The sequence below is a fragment of the Meleagris gallopavo genome, chromosome 16, assembly GCF_000146605.3.
Source record: "Meleagris gallopavo isolate NT-WF06-2002-E0010 breed Aviagen turkey brand Nicholas breeding stock chromosome 16, Turkey_5.1, whole genome shotgun sequence".
Classification (NCBI taxonomy): Eukaryota; Metazoa; Chordata; class Aves; order Galliformes; family Phasianidae; genus Meleagris; species Meleagris gallopavo.
Genome location: NC_015026.2, coordinates 9,983,993 through 10,000,306, shown reverse-complemented (window position 1 = coordinate 10,000,306; position 16,314 = coordinate 9,983,993). Strand labels below are relative to the sequence as shown.

Sequence of the window (16,314 nt, the reverse complement as noted above, 5' to 3'; positions counted from 1 at the left end):
TGCAATGAATGGAATTAGCATGCCTTTGATTAGTTGCTACACAGCTGCAGTGTGGAGTAGGAGGCTGTTGTGAGAGCACACGGCCTTTGAGGGTCTGGCCTGATCGCTGGTGGGATGGAAGCTGTTCTTTGTCTGTCCCACAGTGTGCAGTTGGGAAGGCACTTTTCTCTGCCTGTCTGCTTGCTTTTGGGTTTGGCCCATACTGTTTGATCTGATTTAAAAAAAAAAAAAATCCTATAAGCTGTGCCTTGGTAGAAGAAATTTCATTAATATTAAAGTGGAGATGAATAGATATTTTACTCTTGACTAATAGCTGTGTCAGTGGACATAGGTCAGAGGATCTTCTGTCTGCACTTCAGCTGGAAGCTGTTGCACAGATCTGGCTTGATTTTATGCTATATAGTTTAGTGGAATTTGCTAGATTTTACTCTGATTTGTAATACTGGAGTATGTGATGTGATTTCCTTTCTTTGGTACTGACTGGTTTCTTCTGTTTACAAATCTTGCATGTTTTTCTTTTTTTTTTTTCCACGAGAAAGTAGTTTTATGCACTCTGGGATTCCCCAGATTGCTCATCAACCTATGCATCATTTCCAAATGCCTTTTTTTTTTAAAAGGGATTTTTGTAAAATAAATATTTGTCTGTTTACGTGAGTAGTAGTATGTGTTGAATATTCAGGGGAAATCCCAGTGACAAGCTTCAGAGTGAGTAAAAGGCCTGTAAGCAGGCTCTTATGACAATCTCTCCATGAAAAGACGTGGGAAGAATGGATTTTATCATGCTCCTTTTTTTATTGCTCTTCTGTTTTATTTCCTGCTTCTCAGTTGCCTACATTTCCTACCCAGCGAGCACTCCACTGGGGTTCTCTTGCAGAAGTCCAGCTCTGGTTTCACTCGATGCTGTAAGCTGAGCGCCCTGAGACTCACTGATAGAACCCTTTTGAAACCACTAAAAAAGCAGTCCTGCTACTCTCGATGTATAGAAAGCCTTCAAAGAAAAACAAACAAAAAATCTTTGTCTATTTAATAGAGTTAAAATGAATGCAGCACTACACAAAGAAAACTGCGCTGTACTTGGAAAACAGGTGTTCTCATAAATAAAAAAAAGTTTCCGGGCAGATAAACACAGCAAAAGCTTGAGCCTCCCTTTTATTGTGACATTACTGGAAGGTTGCCTAGCTGTAATTTTAGCCCTTTTCACTGGCCCTAGGTTCATGCATGTTCTTGGGTTTTGTTTTTCGACACTTATTTTCTTTTAAAAGTATTTCATACAATTAATAAGAAGCAACCTATGTATGGAAACTAATGACTTTAAGGTATGGTTAACAAGCTAAAAATAAGCTTATTTTAAATAAAAGTACATGTTGTATAGCTTAGCTTCCACATCCATCAATAAGACAAAACTGTGACACAAAAAAAGCAAAAATAGAACCAAAAGTACGTTAAGGCAAAAGAAATCTGGCTGACAGCATTCCAATTGCCAGTGTATAAAATTGGAATGTCATATATATTCTTTTGAGGGCAGTATGCTATAAGTCATATTAAAGAAAGAAGGGCTTTACAGAGCTCTAAATACTCCCGGAGTTCTGGAAAGGATCCTGTAAATAGATCTATACTGCTTTTCATCCAGATCTCACAAAGTTTTGTGCTGAGGGATGGATTAAGTCCCAGAGTACAATTAATATTTACTATCTCAGCTAAGAAGAATTCTTTGCTGTAGAGATGAAGATCCTGTGTCTGTATTTAGATGTGGAAGACCATGATTTTCAAAGCTGCAGATTACTTGATAATTTTCAGGCACTGTAATTGTAAAACTATCAGACAGTGCTTTATGAAGCTGCACGTGACAAACCTGTCAGCAGTAAACTGACAGCTAATGTTGCATCAAGATTTTTATATGAAGTAGAACTTGCTCTTTAATGACTGGATGTACTCTCCAGACTAAGGGATAGAACTGTTGATAGGAAAATCAAATTTCTGAAGCTTTTTTTAATATAACTGTTTCAGAATAAAAGTTTTAAAACATCCAGTGTTTGAAGCATTGCTCTGTTTTCCCACATTGTCCTAATTGCTTTTTCCCCTACTTTTAAAGATAAGTCCCCACTGCAGTAATCTGTCTTTGCCTTTTCCAGAGTTGACTGCTGATGTGTACTTTGTATTGGAGCAATACCAAAATACCACTCTAAAATCTCAGCTAATGTAGAATCCTGCTGCCCTGCTTCTTAATGGAGTAAATTATCTTTGTCCTTTTCAGGTCTACTTCACTTCTAGTTCATTTCTGGGTACAATTTAAGCTATACAGTGTTTGCAGTGGTGTTAATGCAATATAATCGGAGTGACCATCTGTACTTAGGTCATATGTAGTCATTTGAAATAAGCTGACAAGCAAAATGTATTTATCAGGAATTTGAGATCACAGTTTTCTACTGAGGAGTTCCTTGGTTCATCAGAGCCTACGTTGGTTAAACTTCACAGCTCCCAGTAAAAGCCTGTGGTTTTCCAGAGTCTTGTTAAAAGGCAGCACAGAAGATTCAGTTAATTTCATAGGAGTGACTGGAGATGTTTTCAGTTGTTCATAACATTTTCTCACTCTAACTACTGTTTGTCAGTAAGACCAATAAGAAATACGTAAGAGTTTGCTTGGTAAATTAAGCACTGAAATCTATTAAGTTGGAAATTCATTCCATCTTTATAATTCAATGAAGATAATTGTAAGCAAGCTTTAAATCATGGAGATTGTAGAGCCATACCTCCAGTAAGCAGTTCATCAAGACCTGAGAGAAATGCCTACTGCTTAATGAAAGCAGATACGAACAGAGTCATCAAGTTTAATTTTGGTGGTTGTTTGTTTTTTCCTTGAATCGTTTTACAATTGTCCTTTATGCAGTTTGGCAGAAATTACAGTACTGGTGGGGAAATGGAAAGCAGTAATCTATAGTGTTCTAAATGACAGTCTTGGGCAGTGGAAAGCATGCAGTACTAATTATGTAGCGATCGGGCATGATGTCTGATCTGAATTTTTTTTTTTACAACTTTAGTGAACATGAATACTGATGTGCCTGGAATGGTGTACTCATGGTGAGCTCTCAGGGTCACAGTATCTCTGGCATCATGCAGTGATGTACTTTGCATCACACTCGATTGCACTTATAGAACTCTGAGGACCTCTGCCATATATCCACGGTTCTGATGCCTTTGGCTCTTTACGGTCTCATGTTTTGTATTTGGAGCTGTCTCTTCTGGTGCTGTGATGGCTCATAATACTTCTAAAATATTTGAAAAGCAGCGATTGTCAGATTTACACCTATACAGATTTACACAGTACAAATTACAGCACATGGTAGGAAAGTAACCGGGATGTGTTTGTAAGGAGAGGGAGAAAAAATCTTACTCCTTATCCGAGTTCATAGTTAGTGAGAACTTTTCCCTTCCCATAGTGCGATCTAATGAAACCTATAACTTGCAATGAGTTCATTTCCACATGAAAAAGAGAAGTTATAAGGAAAGCATAGGAGATTGTACAGAACTGCGAAGGGTAGGATATCACCTTATAAAAAAAAAAAACATACCCGTAAAAAATAATTACTGGGCTCTTTGTTGGCAGGGCCCTCCTGTCATTGCTTCAATGAAATGAAGCCTTACTTTGTCATGGCATAAACCCTGAAGAGTTGTGAGCAATTAGAACATCTTTCACTGAAAGAAGGACGAGATCATTTGTTCAGATCTCTAGGAGGTTAAGCTGACTAACACTGAGGCTTAGTTGAAAGGTGTGTGAAGATGTGGGCTCCCAAAGGAACATCAGAGAGTGATGAGATGAAGGTAGATAAGCTTGCTAGTAAATACTTGATTCCTCCTTTTACAAAGTTATCCTGTTGTAAAGAAAGAGAAGTATTTGTTTTATTAGGCCTCCATGGTCATAGCCTCCAAAGAATAAATTCACAGGTACTGAACCCAAATCAGGCTGCTTGAAGTTAATATGCAGAGGATTAATGCAGGATCATGTGCTAGAATTAGTTCCTTCCAAAAGCATCATTTTGAGGCTTGTCATCAGTAGGACTGGGCTTTTTACAGTTCAAAAAGGAGGGAGCATTTGTTTACCTTAACATCCATAAGAAATACTCCTGCCTTCATCCTGCTCGCTTCATCTTTTTTCTTTTCTTGAAAAACAAAGCAACACATCTTCTATGCAAAAGTCTTGTGCTTTGCTCTGAGAATGGGACTGAGGAAACCATATGATATTACAGAATCTGTGGCAGCATCTGGGAATAGCTACCCTAGGTAAGAAAGTCCATTCTGCACAGAAAAGCCATCCTTTTGCTGAAGATTCATCTGTAATTCTGGCTGTGGGAAGCTAAGACTCTGCTCCTTATCCTACTGAGTGAGATGATCTAGATAATAGTCCTCTGCCCAGCTTGAACTTGAGAAAGAAACATCAAGTCCAAATTTCTATAATGTAAATGTTCCTACTTAAGCTGGTCAGAGCAACCAAACAATCTGTCACCATAAATGCTCCTGAAACACTTGTAGTATTTCTGCATTTCATGATTTATTGGCAGTTTTTGGTAAGGTATGTATGAATTAAGCACACGTGTCAGCACTGATAATATTGAAACGTTGTCACCTTTAAAATGTGCAAGTCCTCCTCTTCCCAATTCCTGTAACAGATAGACTTCAAAGTCATTACATGTTCTCTGCTAACTGAAACGTTGCCACATTTGTTTTCAAAACCTGTAAAATGGAAATAGCTGTCAGGCTAAAAATGCATATTAAGTCTCCCCCTCCAGCAATTTTTTTACTGTTAAATTAAGTAATGCTTATAACAGAGTTAGATTTCTTAGTACAGCCACAGCAACGTGAGAACCTCTGCTAGATAATGCTGAACACAGCTTGTGTGTCCTGGCTCAGCCTGGTGACTCTCTCACCAGTGATAATTTTCTGTTTGAGAAAGACTTGAAACTAATCTCACAGTGTCTTCAAATATTTATCTTTCCAGGAAAAATGAAGAGATTTCAAATAAAGGCTGCTATGGTTCCTTCTTCCTGAAGTACTCTTTGTTAGGGAACTTTTGGACACCTCACAGGTATATTTCCAAGGACACCAGCTAAATGTGGCTGACCTTAGGAAGACGTTTGCTTACTGGAAGCCTATGGTGCATCATTAACACATCAGCTGAATTATTTGTAGCACAAGTATTCCTGTGGCGTTAGTGCTGGTGAAGGAGGAACGCAGTGTCTGGTTGTTTCACCAGGAAAATGGTGGACATGCCTTGCAGTACTTTTTTTTCCAGATAATTATGATTAATTACTGAAAATCCATCAAGCCTAGTTGCAAGCGATATAAACAATGATTATTTTTTTTTGCTGAGACTGAACTGCCCATGTGTGCTTTCAGCGCAGATCCAAGCTAAAAACCGTTGATTTCCTTGGCTCTGTTTTTGAGGGTTGTTTTGTTTTTTATTTCCAGAGAAAACAAAATGAAACAAACCAGCCAGAAAATATCAGCTGTAAATGGATGATGCCTCTAAGTAAGTAAATAGCTCAGTTTTGCTGCTCTTTCTGTTTTCTGAACACACTTTTATTAACCAAGTTACATTTGAGTGTTTTGTAATAATACAGATAGTCTTCAGTTAGTCAGATTTACATTAAGGAAATCAAGCAGTATGGAAAGCATATTGTGCAGGAATGAGCAGCACAGAGACATCCAGAAAGTATGACTTTGATACATATACTTCATGTAATTTGCTTCTTAATTAAGCATTGTGAAACAAGTCTGGATTCTAAGCATGAGACCCTTACCTCATGTGTTACTCTTTGTCAGTTCTACAGCTCACAGTGTAACTCACCAGGCTTCTCCCACCCATGCTGTCACCCTTTCATTGGTAGCTTGATGTTAGCTAAACACAGTGATTTCCTCATAAGAAGCTGAATCCTTGCTTTGGAGTATTTGTAGATGAAAGATTTGAGCAGTGTCTGTATTTTGAGATGCTGGGTTTTATAAGAACCAGAATATTGAAAGAACACTTTATACTACTAAGAAGCATTAGGATGTATGCTATGCAGCATTTCCGTGACTGGGATGAGTTCAATGTTTTCACTACATCCCTTATCAGTTGCTTACCCTCTGCATGACACATCAGTTTTGTACCCTCCCTTTGCATGTAGCTTTCACAGCTTTATTATCCTGTGCATGCAGCCTCCCGTAGAACTTGGCCAGCTATGTCGTCTTACTGGGGATTCTGGCTGAGAAGGATAATGATAATGAGATGAGAATATAGATATCACATCGCTTTGAGTGTCTGCATGGCGACCACTTTTGCCAAGAGTGGATTGAGAACACAGCTCCTGGTCAGCGATGGCTGACAGGACAAGATTGCTGCCAACCACAAATTCTGTGAACTAAAACAATGATTACATTACAATGGACTGGAATTCCATTTGCAGTAAAATCTGTGTTCTCTCTGTACCCTCCTGCTCTCTGGCCTTGTTTCTAATTCTTAGAGTGGGGACCAGCATGTACAGTTGATCTTTATGAATTGTACTGAGGGAGAAAAACTGCCTATCGATTATTTAGTGTTTTTGAATGAATCATGCTTTATAATGACTGAACAATCCAGACTCCCTTTCATCTCCTTGCATGCTACCTTTTGATATTCAGTATGTGTATTAGAGAGCAGTGCAACACATGAAATGGAATATTATAACCAACTTCATATTCGGGAGAGGAGAGCCAAGAGGCAGAATTAGAATGGCTGCATCCCAGAGGAAGGTTCAAACTGCCTTTGTGTTGTGTTCCTCCTATGAGGAAATGTTAAAAACAAACCAGTTTTTATCCTTTAGAAAGCAGCACTTGAATTTTGTTTGCTTTCGTGCTTTAGGAATCGAAGGATGGTAATTTTTTTTCCCACCTACCTTCTTTGAATAAGCATCATTTGTGACATGCAGATAAGAAGTCATAATTCACTCAACTGTTGTTCTCCACTTCTGTTCTGGTGTGGGCCAAGTGCTGTGTTGCAGGGAAAGTGATGTTGAATGTTGCACTGTCCTATGGCTCTAATGTAACATGAGAGACAGAACTAAAAGCACCCGCCTTTGTTCATTTCTTTTTCCTGGAGCTTGCTAATTAAATCATTAAACTTTTATCTTCACTTAACCGTGGATAAAACCATTTGGAACAATTAGTATGCTGCAGGAGACACGTGTGAAACCAGAAGCATTTATACATTCTGAGTGACAGAGGAAGATTGAGAAAGAAAGCACATGGCAATGCAGCAAAGCTGCCCATGCTCCAAAATGGGCTACAGATGAAATTACACCACTGGCAGTAGTTACTTATATGAGAATACTGACTGCTAACCCACAGATTTAAGTGCAAATATATTGTATGTTTTGCACTGTCATGTTCCTTTGGTAGTGTGGTGAGGGAACTTACAGCTACTCGTGGAACTTGTACACCTGAGTCGCACATTGTATAGGGTTTCTTGCAAGAACAGTGCTGTGGACTTGAGAATCACAACAGTTTCTACATTCTGTCTTGTGGTAAATTTTAACTTTGGTACGTGGTATGAGGTTGCAGAGATGGATTTATCAACCAAGGCTTACTTTAAGAATGTCTTAAACAAAAACAAAAAAAAATAGGAAACTTAATTGTGGTCATGATATTTAGATACAAGATAAATTGGTCTTGCAGTCTCTATCATATTTATAGGGGAAAACCTGGTAGTACAACTAGGCACAAAAGAAGAATTCAGTATTTCAAAAACATTTGCAAGAATCTGGAAGGAGTAGCCATTATTTATACCAATATGTAATTCTGGTGTGAAGTCTGGCAGCAGAATACAGAGGTGAATTGAAGTCAGAGGTGGGTTTGACTCTGAGTCTCACAGACCTCCTTTGAACACCAGACTGTTGTATTTTGAAACTACTACGCAGCAGAAAGGTCAGAAATACAGTCCCTAAGCAAGCCTGTAGTATATTGTAAAGAACTTTGGGAGGTTCAGTATGGCAGTTTCTAATTCTATTCTGCATGCCAGGAGTCCTACTTCTTTGGGACAGTTTTGTTCCAGTAAGGGGGAAGTTCAAGAAAGGCTCATAAAGCTGACTTTCCCTTTGCTCTCAAAAGGGAGTATGTCTTTTTTTTTAAAACAAAACAAAACAGCCTACACCTCTGTTCTTTCCATAAATAATTTTTCCTGGCTGTTTTGCTGACAGTCTGGCCTCCCCCAGGCATTTCTCATGTGTCAAAGAAGTTGTAAGAGTTGTATAAGAAATAACATTAAATTAAAATGAAGAAGAGAAACACTTCTGTTTTCTCTCCTTTCCCCTACTGAGCATAAACACTGACTTTACTGAAATCTTATAATATCTGCAAAAATCAAAATGTCTTGCAAAGCCTCATTGCTGTTATAGGTTACAGAAGTGCTGTAACAGGGATGTGCGCCTGTCAGCTCTAACAACGCATAATGATACAGTGCTCCATTTAGAAATGGCAATGACAGCTATTAACCTATTCTGTTTGTTATAGGATAATAGTGGAGAGTAATCCTTTGATTTCTGTTAACCACCACAAGAGTTTAATGCTGTCCTAGAAGACAGAACCGTTGGTTTCATTTAAATGAATTGTAGAATGCTTTTGGTCTGCATCTCTGATTTACAATTTCTGTACTCAGAATTGCAATTCTGTGGCTTGCATGGTCCAAGATTTAAAATTGGGGGCGAAAAAAGGGATCTTGCTTTGTTTTATTTAGTCTGTGCTCTGTAGTTCTCAGTTCAGACATTCAGTGTTTGTTGGTGAAGTTTGATTTGTGTCTACTCCTGAGCTCTCTGTGCCTTGATTCATTAGTGAAGCTGTAACTTTGACCTAGCAAGACTACTTTGTCTGAAGCAAACAATTTTTTTTCATTTCATACTGGTCATTAAAGCCAGAATTCTGATCAAACTCCTTGTTCTCTCCATAGATCTGAAGGTAAATTGTCCGTTTGCTAATGCAAAACAAGTAATATCAAATTTTGTTTTCATTGTCTTCCTTTTTTGAAAGCGTAAAGTGGAATGAACTTGAGATAACTTGCCTTGGATTTGAAAAGCTTATTCTTGTGGTAGAAAAACACCTAACTTTAGGGCAACTTTTCCTTCTTTGACCCAGTATAGATGGATGGTTTTGAGAATACAGACATCGTTAGGTATGGAGAGCTGTTGCATCAGCTCTACTTGTGTTCTCAGGGTGTAGCACAGACCTGCTATCTCAGCTCACCTAAGAGGCCTGGGAACAGCAGAATCCAGCACTCCACCCCATCCCCAGCATTGCTAATGCCTTGTGGGTCACAGATGGTTCATTATGCAGGCAGACTTGAGAACAAAGGATACTTAGTGCACGATTGTCTGCGTTCACCAGTTAGGCATGTCCTATATTTTCCCTTCTGCATGTACAGAATTAGCTTACATGCCAATCAGTGTATGGAACTGATCAGCCCAGAGAAGGAAAGTGGGTCCCTATCTCCAGCAATTGCAGAAAAACTCTTCAGTATCCACTATCTCCCTCATAATGGTTTTATTTTGTTTCTGCCACTAATTTATTCCTGCTTTCTCTTCATAAACATCATTCATCAGTGTGAGCTGAGTTTGATCTGAAATCACGTTTCTTGAAAATTCAAATTCAGATATACCTTGATGGCACTTTCATCAGTTTACACTGTGTTCCTCCCCCAGCCCCTACCCCAATCCTTTGCTCCATATAAAAGAGATTTGAATGATCAAAAAAGAATAATAGCCAAACAAAGAAGATCCATTTGCAGTCCCTCTGAGAATTACCCTACTTGTGCATTCTGACACTGGTGTATTTATTCGTTTGGAGTCAGAGGCTTGCAGTAGAGCAGCTAAATATCAGGATAACACAGCTGCAGACTCCAGCAGTATATAGGATCATTCATAAATTGCTGATCAAATTCTACCCAAAACTACATTTATGCAGTATTATTGACTTTAATAGAAATGCCTGGAAGTGCTAAGGACAGAATTTGTCCCCTCAGATCTTTCATAATGTTGAGACATTTATGCTACTATAGTAGTTTCCTACTATATATCATAGAAGAACATTATAATAGTGGTCTGAATTGTTATTTTAATGGTATGTTCTTTTTCAGTACATAGATAAAAACTGCTTATTTGTTTTCTGATATAATTTATTTTGGGGAATCACATTGTAAGTATGAAGAGAACTGTTTGCCCCCTCCCTTGTTATCCCTAATTATAGCAAACCCTTAGGGATGCATCAGGTATTTATATCTGAAGGAAGAGCTTTTGACTTGCTTAGCTGCCATCACCTGTTTGAGAACTATCCTTTTTTCCTTTTATGACCTCCTGTAACTGCTAAGCAGGCACAGCTGCTGTTCAGGATTTGTCTAGGCTCTCCTGAAAGTAATATAGGCAGCCATATACAGATCCCATGATTGATTTATGCTAGCCCAGACAAATGGAGAAGGCAGCCAGAATTGGGTTAGTTAGGCTTACTGCAATGTCATTGCAGATTCTCAGGCTTCTTCCTCTTTTGGAAGAGTTGTTTGAGAGTTCCCAAGAGGAAGAATAGTCTTGGAAGAATGAACATGTTCAACAGACACGTGTACTGAAGCAGGATTCACTCTTAAAGTGCTGAGATCCTTCTCTTGGAAATTATTTTTGAGCCAACAGGTCACGGTGGGATGAGTAAAACTGATAGGAGTAATGTGGAAGTTTGCAGCAACATTCTGTAATTGCATATCCTGTTCCACTGAGCTAAAACTGGATTATTCAGATAAAAAGATTATTTGGCTTCAAGATCTTTGGAGCGTGATAGGGATGGAGGAAAATCTACTTACTACTTGCTGTTGACAGGAAGACACCTAGCCCATTTCTCTACCTTGGCAGATGTGTCAAATTTGAATTATTCACTGGTTTTAGTGACTTATTTTGACCTGAACTCTGAGCCATCACAATACAATTACTATTTCTTCCCTGCATGCTTAAAATACAAAAGCTCAGTATTTGTACCTTGCTTTGCATCAGCAAACTTTCTGAGCCTGATAAGGAACTCAAATCTCAGCATCTGAGGCAGTTACTTCTGCAAGTTCTGCAATCCTCTCCTCTCATCCCAGTGTCAGGCTGTCTTGCTAACAAGTGATTACCTAGTCTAACTTACTAACTTATTTCATTTTTTAAAAACTTTTGCAGAGCCAATAGATATCTCTAGGTCTTCTGTTTATTTTTTTTTTTCAGTTCTTGTTCAGAACGAGGATATTGCTGGTGAATTATTTATATGACAACAGGAAATGAGAGGGGGAGTGGTGTGAAGAATTTCCATTATAAACTCATACAGTTTTCAGTAGACTCCAGTAAAAACATTTTGTTCTCTTCTTTGCAAGTTTCATTTATATTTTGTCACTAGAGAAAGCTGCTACTGATTTATTTTAAATATTTATACAGAATTGCAGTCTTAAGATATACACACATGCATGTTATGAGAATCATACATTAAGGAAGTTTATCTGCAAATAAAAGTGTAGGAAAGGTTGTGCCTGTGAACATCGACACTTTGATTCATTCTTTGCTAATTACCAGCACCTGCAGTAGAAAATTCTCCACTAAAACTGTATTTTGGTCAGAGTTGGTTATAATTATAAATGGAACAAATACTTTTACATGTTAGCAAAATACACCAATTGCACAACACAGCAGATGATGGATGGGATGGAACGGAAGGTGTCTTGTTCTTCCTTTTGGAGTGAAGGAGAAGTAAAGGCTGGGAATGGCTGCAACTCATGGAGTTACATCATCAGCTGTAGAGCATCCTTTGTTTGGTCAACAAATACATATGAAATATAATTTAAGCTTTACTTCCACAGAAACACCTTGACAGTGACTTCCTTAATTATTCTCAGACGTTTTCTTACCTTTATTATTCTTTTGTTGTATCAGAGATACTGAGACAGTAATTAGTGAGATAGTATGCTGTCTCTTTGGCAGCTTATCACAGAAATGAGATCTGAAATGGCAAGAAACTTGCAGCTTGGGAGGACCAGGATTAGATAGCTCCGCATGGAATTGTCCAAGTATGAATGCAGAGAAGTGGGGAAAAGAGGTAAAACTTCAGGTGCCAACCACTCAGCTGTCATCTAACCCTGACTCAACTCAAAATCATTATTTTGATAGTTTTATTGATCTATTCCCATAGGAGCCTTTTCTGCTGGAGTTTGGCTTCTCAGCATGAAGGGACCTATCTTACCAGCTGGTGGGTGGACAGGCATCCATAAATAAGTTCCTGATTAGCTAACCATAGTATATGTTCAGCTATGTCTTTTGTGGTATCTACACATCCCACTAAACATGGTAGTTTTCTTCCTTTCAGGCCCAGACTCTCTGAAACCTGTTATCACAGTGGCTGTACCATTGCTTTCCAGAACTCCATAGTTATCAGAGCAAGGTCGTTGTATCTGAGGTTCAACTTTTTGCCACTTTGGAATTTTGAAGGAAATGTGAGAGCGAGAAGAAGGTCACAGGACTTGAGATTAACATGCATGCATTGAAACATATATAATGTATAATATAGATGCTGAAGTGTACAGAATTTTGCATGACTGTACATAATTATGAATGAAATCCCAATGCATGGTTGTCTGTTGGGGGCACACAGTGCATAAGCATTTGCTTGTTGCTGTACTTGTGTCACTGATTTAAAGACACTTTCAGTAATTGTTTCTCCTAAAGCACCACACTTATGCATCTAGGAAATATTCTATAATGTTACAGCTCCATAAAACAGATGTAATTGTCCTATTACTACTGTTAACGTTACCACAAGATTGCTTTCTCTTTATCTATGGCTGAATTTGTCAGAATCAAAAAGTGTATATAATTCATCTTGCCTAAAGTAAGCAGGGCGATGTGGTGGATCTTGGCAAGAATCGCATGAAATTCAGACATGTTTGGAAGTAAAAGGGGGCTTGATGTAAGTTATTTCAAAACCAGTAATGTGGACTGTTTTGACACAAAGCTTTGTCTGATAGTATTTAGATTTTACATCTTAGATCATCAGTGACTGATAATGAAAAGGAAACACTGGGCAAACATGAAAAAAATTGAATGTAATGGAGTAAGTATTTCCCATCTTCTGCTCTTGTGCTGACATACTATGTGTATAATAAAATCGTTAATTGCTTTAAAATGCAAATATTTTTTTGAATCTTCTTTTCAAATGATGGAGCACTTCACTATATTTTAAGTTCCAGTGTAAATCCCAAAGCTCCTTCCTTGTGGTCGGCTTCTTGAGTATGAACCAAATAAGTAACTCATTCCCTTAATGAAAACAGTGCAGGGGTTATAGGTTAATGTTTACTTTTGTAAATGATTATGAAGTAGCTGCCTTTGCTACTAATAAACGTTATGTGAATTAAGCTGCGTTTGTACTTTTCCTTTCTTCTTTTATAGTATTTTCGATGGATGGTATTTTTAAAAACTTTGTTCCACAGCTATGTTCATTAGTATATGCTACTCTGGTTTTAATTATTCATGTAATGATACATTTTGATTTCATACGTACCAGCATTGCTCACGTTACTCCAGAACTCCTCTATGCATGTGTTGATGTTTTTTTTCATGAAGCTTCACAAAGCACGTGTCTATCTTGACAACTGGACTGCAGTGTTAAGCAAATGAGAGACTATACAATGATCTTGCTCTGTGTAAATACTTAGAAAGTGAACAAATAATGTGTATATTTAGCAGGACGTATTGCTGCCACACACTACTTGCTCATTTCATTTGTGAAAATGCAGCCATTTAGCAGTGAAAGGAGGAGTAAACAGAGTCAAGCAGGGAATGAAAGTTTTGGGGCAGCTTGTACCCTTTCCAATTATGAAGTAATTCTGCATAGCTTTAACCTCGTAGTTACATTCAAATTCGTGTTTATCTAAAAGGTCTGAGCTGTCTTAAAATAATTATTTCATCTGACCTTCAGAGGTACTAGTGAAATGCAGTGGGTAGGTCCTTCAGAAAAGCAATAATAAATCCTCTCTGTCTCAACAAATGAAGCTACGTCTGCTTTAGCTTCTGTTTGCTGAAGTGGTAGTGTTAATGTATTCTTGACTCCTGGGCCATTAGATGGCACACTTGGGCTATGGGTTTGGCAGGGCATGAAATTGTGGAACCCAAACTACAACTGATTGCGCATCTTTTAATTTATAAGGAGTGAAGCAGGGAGAACGCAATAAAACGTTTAGAAATGAGGTGCTGTAAATATTTTGTCAACTGGAAACCAATGAACTTTTTGCCTTGTTCCTCTTAGGGTATTAGCAAAGTGTTGTCTCCAGGAACACTATGCTACTTGTGTGGGTTACATTACTGCATTGAGTTGCATTCTCAAATCTACTTGAGTGCACAACTTTTCTTGGATCATGCACTGGAGCATCCGTTTTCACTGGAAAGAGAAAAATCTAAAGACTTTTTTTTTTTAAATCTAGCAAAGGAGGCCACCCATAATGTGGAATGTGTGCTGGAGGATGTTCTCCACCCCACCCCACACTTTATGCCAGAATTCCTTTATTTTTCCTCAGGCTCAGTATTAACCTATTTCATATTGTATGACCATACAGTATCCAGGGCAGTGGGGGTCACTCCTGGATGCGAGTCTAATGTTACTTTATAAAAGATAATAATAAACAAAGACTGATGTTTATATTACGTGCATGACTCTGACTCGGAGTTTCCATTTTGTCTGGAGAGAGAAGTTTGAATTATTGTTATTCCTGCATTTGGCCAGAGCTTTTCATTTGAGGCTTTATATCATCTGAAATTCCTTTCGGATATGATTGCGCACACATTCTCATTTATCTGCATTCTGATGTGAGAATTAAGTGCTCTGCCTATATGGACTTCGGAATATTTAAAATGTCATGGATCCTGGTGGATGTTTGTGCATGACAGGAAATGATTTGTGCTGCAGTTGCTTGATGGAGGAATTGGAAAAGATTAGTTAGCATGAAAGTTGTGTCATGATTTCAAATTCTTTTGGAAATAAGAATCTGTATTTGGAGAATATCATGGTGGCAAATATAAACAGATGCATACAAACAACTTTACATTGCTTGTCACTGATAAGGACAGATTTTTAATCTATGATCACCTTACAGCTACTAGTTTCAAGCTCTTAAAACATTCAGAACTGTTTCTTTTGTAGTATTAAAATACTGAAAGAAATACATGTAGAAAGTCACCGTTCATAGTCTCATTGATGCTTCCACCCTCATTGGAAATAATTACTGGTGTTGTAGCTAAGGGGGCACAGCCTGAACAGAGGACAAAAAGTAAAGACAAAACCAGTGTCCAAATGGTAAAAGTTTCCATCCAGCTGCTTTGCTCTTAAATTTCCTTCCTGCAAGTGGCCTCGTTAAAGGAAGGTAATGGTCCAGCAGTGAAGTGTATGATGAACTTGAGAAAGATGAATGGTTCTTGTAATTTCTATCATAAATCTGCCATGCATAGAAACAGGGTGGAATGCAAACCGTTTTAATGATGACTGAAGAGGGAATCCATAGAGTGCCAGAAGTTCAGATGTTGTTGTATTGACAAAGGACATATGGCTTGAAAAAGAGGCAAGCTACATCTGTTGGTTCCTAATACACTGGGGAGCGTAGGAACTAAGAAGCAGCATTTCAGGACTGAAAGAGGAATGCATGCTCCAGAATGAAATGTATCATTAAGCACATTGGTTTACCAGAAAGCTTACTGGTATTGCTTAAGATACGTTTGCAAAGTTGATGAATCTGAGACTTAGATTAAGCTTCGTGTCAGGATTAAGACTTAGGCACAGCTCCTGAGCACTAAATGCATTTTCTAAAAATACTGTATAAGCCACTGTATGAAAAACATCTGAAGGTTTTCATTCTACATGTGAGAAATGTTACCTTTTCCTTTATTTGCATGATAAGTGGGAGATTATTAACTAATTAGTATGCAAATAGGTGAGTGATCCTGACCCAGTTCCTTGCTGTCACTTGTCATCCTTTCAGACAGTTGAGCCATTGTTCCAGTTTACACAGCTAATATTTGCACAGTTTGGGATGGCAGCCAGAGGAAAATTCATGTAATGAGTTCTTATCCCACCCCTTGCATTTTAGTTAAATGCCCCTTTAAACTTTTGCACCTTTTGCATCTGAAACTTTTTCTCTGGGCTCTTCTCCCTACATGTGGCCACCAGGACAGGACACCTGGTTTGCTAAGGACTAAGCAGCCCCTGTGCTTAAAAAAAAATATATATATATATATATATATATATATATATATATAATAATAA

The 16,314-nt window shown here is 38.1% G+C and overlaps 1 long non-coding RNA gene across 1 annotated transcript in view; it reads left to right on the top strand.

Moving 5' to 3' along the window:
* LOC104913423 overlaps window positions 1-13,428 on the top strand; it is a 31,496-nt gene extending 18,068 nt beyond the window's left edge. The window contains exons 2-3 of the long non-coding RNA XR_002120203.1: window positions 5,464-5,524; window positions 12,373-13,428. This is a non-coding gene — a long non-coding RNA (uncharacterized LOC104913423). The remainder of the gene's footprint in view (window positions 1-5,463; window positions 5,525-12,372) is intronic.
* The last annotated feature ends 2,886 nt before the right edge of the window (window positions 13,429-16,314 follow it).